General features: G+C 38.6%; 1 protein-coding gene across 2 annotated transcripts in view; it reads left to right on the top strand.

Annotated features, from left to right (window-relative positions):
* The first annotated feature begins 334 nt into the window (after window positions 1–334).
* Window positions 335–8,636, top strand: part of ctif (CBP80/20-dependent translation initiation factor) — a 63,277-nt gene continuing 54,975 nt past the window's right edge. For both annotated transcript variants that reach the window (XM_015052048.1, XM_015052047.1), the window contains exon 1: window positions 335–523. The gene's annotated coding sequence lies outside the window, so the exon portion shown is untranslated. The remainder of the gene's footprint in view (window positions 524–8,636) is intronic.

Genomic DNA, 8,636 nt, shown 5'->3' with positions numbered 1-8,636 from the left:
TTATTAATAATAATATTATTATTATAATAATATAATAATAATAATAATAATAATAATAATAATAATAATAATAATAATAATAATTGTTGTTGTTGTTGTTGTTGTTGTTGTTGTTGTTGTTATTATTATTATATTATTTTACTATTATTATTTGTTTTGATTTTAATTAATTTTTTTTTAATTAATACTGATAGATGAATAAACGTGGCAACAGATTTTTATTTTTCCCCCACCTTTGCCGGTTAAACCTGAAGTTAAAAACACGGTTGGCGTGTACTGTTGAACAAAACTCTGTTTCCCAGCGTGCTTTACTGCTGGGTGCACGTGTCAACGTTGCCAGCGGACCGGACCGAACGTCACATTCCTGCATTCCCTTTTCCTTTAGTGTGAGACGGCGGAGTTGCCACAGGATAACTAATCTTCTTCCTCCCTCCTTTTCCTTTGGACAAACACACTCATGACACGAGGGTTTTGATCTCACAGTGTGATCCCGGGTTCTACGGCGGTCAGAATCTCACTTTGGGTAAGGATTTATCACCAGCTGAAGGCGTATTTTCAGTTGGGCTTTGAAAACCGTTGAAACCAGGCAACAATTTTACACTGGGAGCCGCATCGTCTGTGTTGTGTCTGTGTACAAACTGGTTATGCGTTTACAACCACTGACGCACCTGTTGAAGTGTTAATGTTTACAGGGAGCAGTTTGAATCCAGTGTCCTGGCGGTTGCAGCTCGTTGTTATTGTTGGGCTTAATCGCTAATGTTAGCCAGCTGGTTAGCCGCAAAGCTTGCGTCACCATTGTTACCGGTGAAACGCGGACAGACACACCGGGGCGTGGAGGAGGCTTCAGATGCGGCTCTATTACTTTGCCATGGCCTTTGTGTTGCAGGGCGTTTGATGCCTAGTTTCCTTTCGGCATGCCCCACTCAGTTTGCGTGCATATTACAGTTATGCATGGCACATGGGTGTGGTTACGTGCTGAAAACATGTAAACGTGGAGGCGATGTAAACATGGATTCATTGAAGTGTTAACATTCCCGCAGTGTTACGAACGCTTCACAACAGGAATGAGAGAAGGGCTCTTTTTTTTTAGACTGCCCTGAAAATTAGCTGAACTAGCTGCACATAAGCTCGCTGTCTCAGCTGTTGACCCTCACAACAAAGAGAGAGCCACAGCTCAACTGGAACTGTTCAAAGAGCACAAGTGGATCAATAAGAGTTGTAACATAAATTTTCAAAACAAATAAAGAGAAGAACCCTGATTAGTTAGCTAAGTTGCTCAAAAATGTTCCATTTAATGTCATGGGATGCTCATTATATTGTGACTATTATAGCGTGTGCACACAGGTTCTGACTGTAACCTGTAAGCCGATTTTCCTCTTTAGCTTTTTCCTAACATTCCTGGCATTCCTGTTTTTCAGGGATTGATTGTATCAGAGACACTTTAGTGGGTTATGGGAATGTTGGCCTGCTGTCACAAGATGGAGAGCTTCCAAGACAAATAAGCTTTCAAGATAAATAAGACAGCATGTTCCCATCTGGAATATTCATGTGTAGATAGGTATATTTTTAAGGTATAAAAAGCTCACTAAATGACAGAAACATGTCTCTTTCAGGAAATATTTCTGACTTGCTCTTAAACCTATTGTGCCCATCTAAACCTTCTTTATCTTTCCCTTCTGGTAATTTTGTCAAAAGGTGCTCTGAGTAATCAGCTGGTGGCCGAAATGAACGATTTGTGCTGCCTGGATACTATAAAATTCTCTGTTTAACACATTACGCACTACCTCGTCACACTGACAAATGACAAAACTCTGAAATTTGCTGCCGTTATTGAGTGAAGATTCAGTATGAACAGTTATAATCAGTGAGTCGTTTTAAAATGAAATCAGAGGAAACAATTGCAAGAAACTGTTGAAAGGAAACTGTTTTCTATGACATCCTGAAACTTGTCTGCAGTTAATTGAGAAAACAAGAAAGAACAAGACTGTTAGCAGTTCAAGACTGAATGTATATCACACGTTTATCTGTTTTATTCTCTTTCACCTTGTAGTTATCAGAGAACATGAAAATGTTAGCAGCATTGTGGAACATTAGCTTAGATAAATGCCTACTTTCTTTAGGGAGTACACAAAGGGACTGGTGTTTCATTAGTAGCCATGCTAACAGCACTAGTCAACAGTGTAATGCGCTAAAGAAAGTTTAGAAAACTTGAACTTTGCACTCTTTTTGTTTGTTTTTAACATTGTAAGACTCTGTATTACAGCAGCTGCTCTCTGAACACAGTGCCACAACAATGCTTCTGCTCCTTGCATAAATTTCTGGCAACTGGACACAACAAAAAAAAAAAAAAAAAAAAAAAAAAATTGAAAGAGCTGCTAGCTCTTAAAGATGAGCTAGGTAGAATCAATATCAACAGATCAAAACTTTACAAAGAGCTAAGATCTTAAGAATGCCTCAAAATTTTGAACGATGCATATGCTTGGTTTAAAACAACTTAAATGGATGTTTTATGATTATTGTACCAATTGGTGAAATGGGTTCAGAGCATTTAATTTGTTCTTGTACACCAGCATCACTTCAGTTTCAGAATGATTTAACGGACATGAATACAAAAATGAAACAAATAATAAATCCCAATAAATTAAAATAGACGTCAAATCAAAGTAATCCATTCTTTACCCTGAATTTGTTGAGAAGAGACCTTTATTGATGCCAAATTATCAATTTTTATAACCTGCTATGGATGTCTCATTCTGATAAATGTAGTGTTTGTGGACAGTTGATGCAGCAAGGTGATGGTCAGTGAATTTCATGCAATCAGAGCCCTAATTTAATACTTTACTAGCCTTACCCACTACTTGTTTTTGAGTTGATAACCAGCTTAATCAGATTTTGCTCCTACATGAACCTTCATGTAACATTGCCATGTATAAACAAACCTTAGTGCCACCTGCACTACTACCCTTCTCACTGCAGCCATGAAACATATCTGGACCCATATTGTCAATATTTGCATCTTTCCTCTGCAGAAATGTTGCATATGGACCAGACTTCTAAATTACTCAGCATTGCTGATGCGTAAACTCAGCCTGAACTGTTCTCCAGTTGTCAGCACATGGTCATCACCCCTCTGATCTGCAGTCTTAGCACATGTGTGAATGCTGTTGATGCTGCTGCTGGTACGCTGCTCCACCAGGAGCAGCGAATTGGCTGCATACGGGCCAGTGACGCACCGCCGATCGTACGGAGGCCCTGTTCGTAGGGATGCGGAGGGTGAGCGAACTCGGCTGTGTGCCGTGGTGAGAGTGGGAGTAATCTGTAGAAAGCTGAAGCACCCTGAGTCACACTGCGTTGCAGTGATCCATTCTCATTTCAGTGGGAGCTGCTGCTCGTTAGGCTGCTGCTGTTGCACAGATGAGTGAGAGAAATGAGGAGTCATTACATGAGTGATTATTCAGGAAAACATACAGCGGCTCATAGAGGTGAGAAATGAAGTGGTTGTTTAAAGAGAACAGAGCGTGTTTGCGCTATATCAAAATTAAAAGATGTAATTACTCGTTTATTGATGTACTTTCTGTAGCTAAGTATTTGCTAGCTTGCTGTTGTGTGTTTTGCCATCATCTTGATGGCCTCGTAGGAGGCTAACCTTTTATTGCCTCTCTTTGCCCCTTTTGTTCCTGTTGAGCTTTCATCTGTCACCTTTACAGACGTTGTAAAACCAGCATGGACACTCCCCTCACGTTTATATTCCACAACTCTTTACGTAGACATGGACAAAATGGCATTGTGGGGCTGAAGTCTGAACGGTTCCACAGTTCTGCACATGCCCAATCCTCTGCTGGTCGGTCACAACAGGGACATGGAGAGACAATGGAGTTATTGTCTTAATGATACACACAAGCTAACACATCCCCCTGACCCCCCATGTGGCATTTGCAGACTATTTGCTACTGGTTTGTTCTCTTGTGTTTCCTCACAATATCTAATTACAAAGAACGAGATTCAGGCAGGTTCAGTTCCGTGCTATTGAAAGTGTGTAAGCCAGATATTGTGTGCAGAGTTTGGTTCTCTGACATGAGAATATTAATTTCCCATGTATGTATATGTATTTTCTAAATGCTTATATCTGCAGTATGTAACTTTTACAAACAATATGTTTTTTTTTTACATATTTGTAAAAACTGCCATGATGTTGTGACATTATAACATGAGACAGATAATCAGTGAGAAATCAAGCTGCTCTGCCTCCTCCCTGTGCTCTGACAACCATTTGCAGAAATGCACCATGTCTGAAGTAACCAATCAGAGCCAGGAGGAGGGTCTTAGCACTATCAATCTTGCTAATGTACGCACAGCTCAATGTGCTGTTGATGGAGAAACAACTTACTGTTACAGGAAAACTACGGTATATATCCGCCGTCATCGGTGACCATGCTAGCTAGCCTGAGTATTCAAGACAGACTCCAGTGTGGGGAACTAGCTGTAACATAGCAGAAAGAAAGGCTTAGGGTAGGAAGGAGTGTTGATTGTATTATCATTTATTGTGATAAATCTCTTATCATAAGATTTCATTTTATCATTGTCACAGCAAATTCCAATTAATAATGTTTAAAAAAAAAAAAAAAAAAAACTGTCCTTATTGTCAAAATTGCTATTTTTGCATTTTTCCCCCACTGTTTGTTCAATGAGAGTATCAATCAATAAATTTGAAAATATTTGTAGTTTATTGAAACATTTCTTTATGTGACTGGTATCCTAAATAAGTTAATCTGATTAATTGTGATGAATCGATTATTGAAGTAATCATCAACTAATTCAGTAACCGACTAATTGGCCACTGGAAAATACAGACTCAGATATCATTTTTTCATTTTTATTAGTAAAATATATTTAAAATGGCCTTAAAAACTCGCAACAGCAACCTTAGATTTCAGGTCCTGTGGACCACTCTATGAAAACCTTTTACCCCATGTGTAGTTTTCCTAGACGAATTAGACCAGATTAGTTGAATTATCAGCTCTGCCAGCATTGCCTGAGAACATTGACTCAGACTCCCACTGAGGAGACCGGATCTCATGTTCTTTTCTATTTGGATTGAAAGGATTATAGTTCTTACTGTTTGGTTTTTAGTAACCGTATCAAACCCTGCAGCTGGTTGGATCAGGCTTCTAAAGCCCTATAATGAACAATGTTGCTGTGACAAAACACATTTTTAGTGGAGTTAATGACTTGTTGGCCCAATATGTCTTGACTGACCACATGTCAGTCTTGTCATAAATGCAAGTCATAATGAGAATGAACTAAAAGCACACATGATGCCAGCAATTCTAATTGATGTTGTGACAGAAAATATTATTGATATTTTTAACATTTTTTTCCATGGGAATAGTTGGAGTAAGAAACTTGCAACTATTCACCTTTAAGATCAATCAAAGCAAAGACTGTGACAAACATAATTGTTCATCATAAGTGTCTGACCTGAAAAATACACTGTGCAGATGGATAATTACCTGTTTGTGCTGTTTGTGAACGTATTAGAATTGTTTGGAAAGATAACGACTTTTGTGATTTCTATTGATGCAAAATGCTGCATTCCATGTGATGGTTTTCACAACAAGTAAAATTGTTTCATAAAGATTTAAAAATTGCATGATTTAGGCAACTTTCCTGTTAAAGGCGCTAATATTTTCCAAGCAAGAATGCAGATCCTCTGATGGATAGACAATGCTTAGCTTTGCAGCACTTGATGAGTAAATGTGCTGCAGCAACACTATTCCTTTGATTTTCTTCATTTTGTATTACCCTTACATGTAAACAAGAATATTATACCTTTGGAAGCCCACTTTACCCTGAGATTCAGAACATTTTTACTTCAATTGTTGCAGTTGCTACATGTGAGGGAACTGCAACCCTCACAAAATTTGGCTTTCTTAGATCAAATTTTGCACTTATTACATACAATCTTTAGAGTTAAATTTTTGATTTGTACTGAGTTTTTACAAAGAATTGTTTTTGTTTTCCTTTTTATACACAATCATGTGCTGATTAGAGAAAAAGTAATATGTTAGTAAATGCACTTTTTTTACTTATTGCATTTATGTTTTCTGTTCTGTGTGTGCTTCTGGGATGTACATGGCGTTGGTTGAAGCAGGCAGTGTCCTGTCTGGTGCCGTGCTGTGGCTGTCTGACTTGTTCTGTCTCAATGGCTCTGAGCCTCGGGGCGCAGCGTTCGATTGAACCACAGATGGCTCTGCATTCTACAGGCCTGATCGGCCTCTCTGGGCTGTACAGCCCTACCAGGCTGTAAAGTAGTTTACTAAATATTGTATACATCAGTTATTAGGGCTTTGGCTGCTATGTGTTCTGTGTGTAGTACTTTAAAGATACTGTAAAACCTATATAATATAGTTTAAACTGCCTCTTGATGTTGTTTGGTTTCTGAATATGCCATGTAGTGCCAGACAATGCCACCAGTGGAGTTGGGCTAAAAGTGTGATTGGTGGAGGATGGCAGGCTGCTCTTTGTTAGGACAGCTGGTTGAGTTGAGGGGAAGAGGGTGAAACAGTGGAGACAGGAAGAAAGGGGGAGGGGGCTGCTGTGTCACACTGTTATGACCTATGTAGTCATCGACAAGCAAAGTAAGCAGTACCAGCCCTCATCAGAACATGTGATTATTCACTCTGTTCCCTCTTCCATTTCTTTTACTTTGAACAAATCGTTCATTAATCAGAGGCTATTAACAGAATCTGCAGCTAGTTAAACACCTTTTAACTGTTTCATTTGAAATATTTTGAGCTCAAATATCTAAAAGTATCTCTTTCAGCCAATCAAAGCCAGCTTTGAGGTTGTAAATATTACAATTCTGTTTTCATTTGCAGGACTTGATGATACTTGAATTTAATAAGCATGGCCCGTCCCCCTTTGCATTTTGGACGGTAGAACAGAACTAGTAGTTTAAATGTAGCTCTTGTCATGCCTATAAGCCAGTTGCGATAGCATTTCCAATTGAGTGGAAATAATTTTCGACAACTTAATTTCTTCTGAGCCAATATTGATGAGTCACCTTAACTAAGCGAATTGAGAAAGTGTGTGTTTGGTAAATCAGAGATATCTTGTGATGCTATTTGTGTTACTGAATCTGAAGGGTCAATTCCTGTGCTTGGCTGGAGATTGAAGGCGCTTGCAGCCCTTAGTCCTGTTTTAATGTTTACTTGTGTCATGTATGCTTAATGAAGACGTTTCTAAGTTTGGGTCAGACAAATCCTCGGTTTAATCATCCCGCATCCTGCTGGGATGTTGGGACCTTGGCGATCCATGAGCAAAGAGCAAGTTGCTGTTTCTTTAAAGCAGAAAAAAAAATTGTTGCTTTCATTAGAAATATTCATATTCTCTCCTAACAATAGTAGAAACCTAAGCTGGTCCCAGACATCTCAGAACCATAATTAGGAGCTTTAAATACTTTGAGATATTACAAGATTACTGCAGGTTTTGAATTATGTATGAGGAAACCTTGCAGGGTTTAGCCAACACCCTCGCTTCACACCAGGAGTCTAGTTTTCTGATATTGCAGAGCCACTGTTTACCTGGGGTAAGATAATTTAAACTTAATTTACTTCTTTCTCATAGTTAGTTAGATGTACCATTACACCTTAATCTCAACATCTAGCGAAATATAGATATGTATAAAGATAACACCAATCCAGGGTTTCCCCCAGAAAACTTCCTAAGCCCGGTGGTGGGGGCGTTGAGGTGGTCCACCGGCAGTCTACTGTGTTTTTGTATTAAAAGATGTTAAGTTTACAGGAAATATTAAAGTATTACTGTGTAATTATGTGTTACAGGAAAAGATTTCGAGTGAAATGCTATTTAAACCCACAACTAGTCTAAAAACAACAAATTTACACTTCTATTTAATCCAAATTAAGTCAGCGGCTCCATCAGGCTCCCAAGAGCTTCAGGGGCCCCATAAATGCTAATATTTTAAAACAGACCACAGATACATAAATGTAACACTTGTTTATTGAGATGATCAATGCTGTTAAATTTGATTCAATTGTTTAGGCATACATAAATTAAATGATTTTAAATTGTTTAACATTTAAATGTAAGAGTTTAAGGAACTGGCAAGTTTACTTTGTAAAACTTCAAAGAACAATATTCATAGTTAGATTGTTTTGTTACTATAGCAACAATCTGATGCTGAGAGTTTAATCTTTGAATTTTCAAATACAAATTAGTAAATTGGTATTACAACTTATTGCTTTTTAGACTGGCCAATTAAACTACTCTCTTCTGCCATATTTCACTAACTCTAACACAGAAGCTGTTAGAGGCGCTGATGATTTTAGCATCTAGAGGGGCCCCTAAGTCAAAGTCTGCGCAAGGCCTCATGCAGCCTTGGACCGGCCCTGCACAATGAGTAAATCCGCTGCACTGCGCAGAGATGCGCAACAAACGGGAGATTTGGCTTTAGTAGTTGTTCCATTTTGTGTCTGTTGAGTTTTAATCGTCACAGAAACTATTCTTGTTGGTCGAGTTCATGGGACTCGACCGTGTCTGATGGTCAGATCTCTGTGCGGCGGCGCACATTAATTCTAAGTAGACTACGCATTTGATATGGTTTGATGCATCGTGTA

This window comes from Poecilia latipinna, unplaced genomic scaffold, assembly GCF_001443285.1.
Source record: "Poecilia latipinna isolate Pla-1442-1.1 unplaced genomic scaffold, P_latipinna-1.0 Scaffold1084, whole genome shotgun sequence".
Classification (NCBI taxonomy): Eukaryota; Metazoa; Chordata; class Actinopteri; order Cyprinodontiformes; family Poeciliidae; genus Poecilia; species Poecilia latipinna.
The sequence above is the reverse complement of the archived record's forward strand: the minus strand, read 5'-3'. Positions and strand labels throughout refer to the sequence as shown.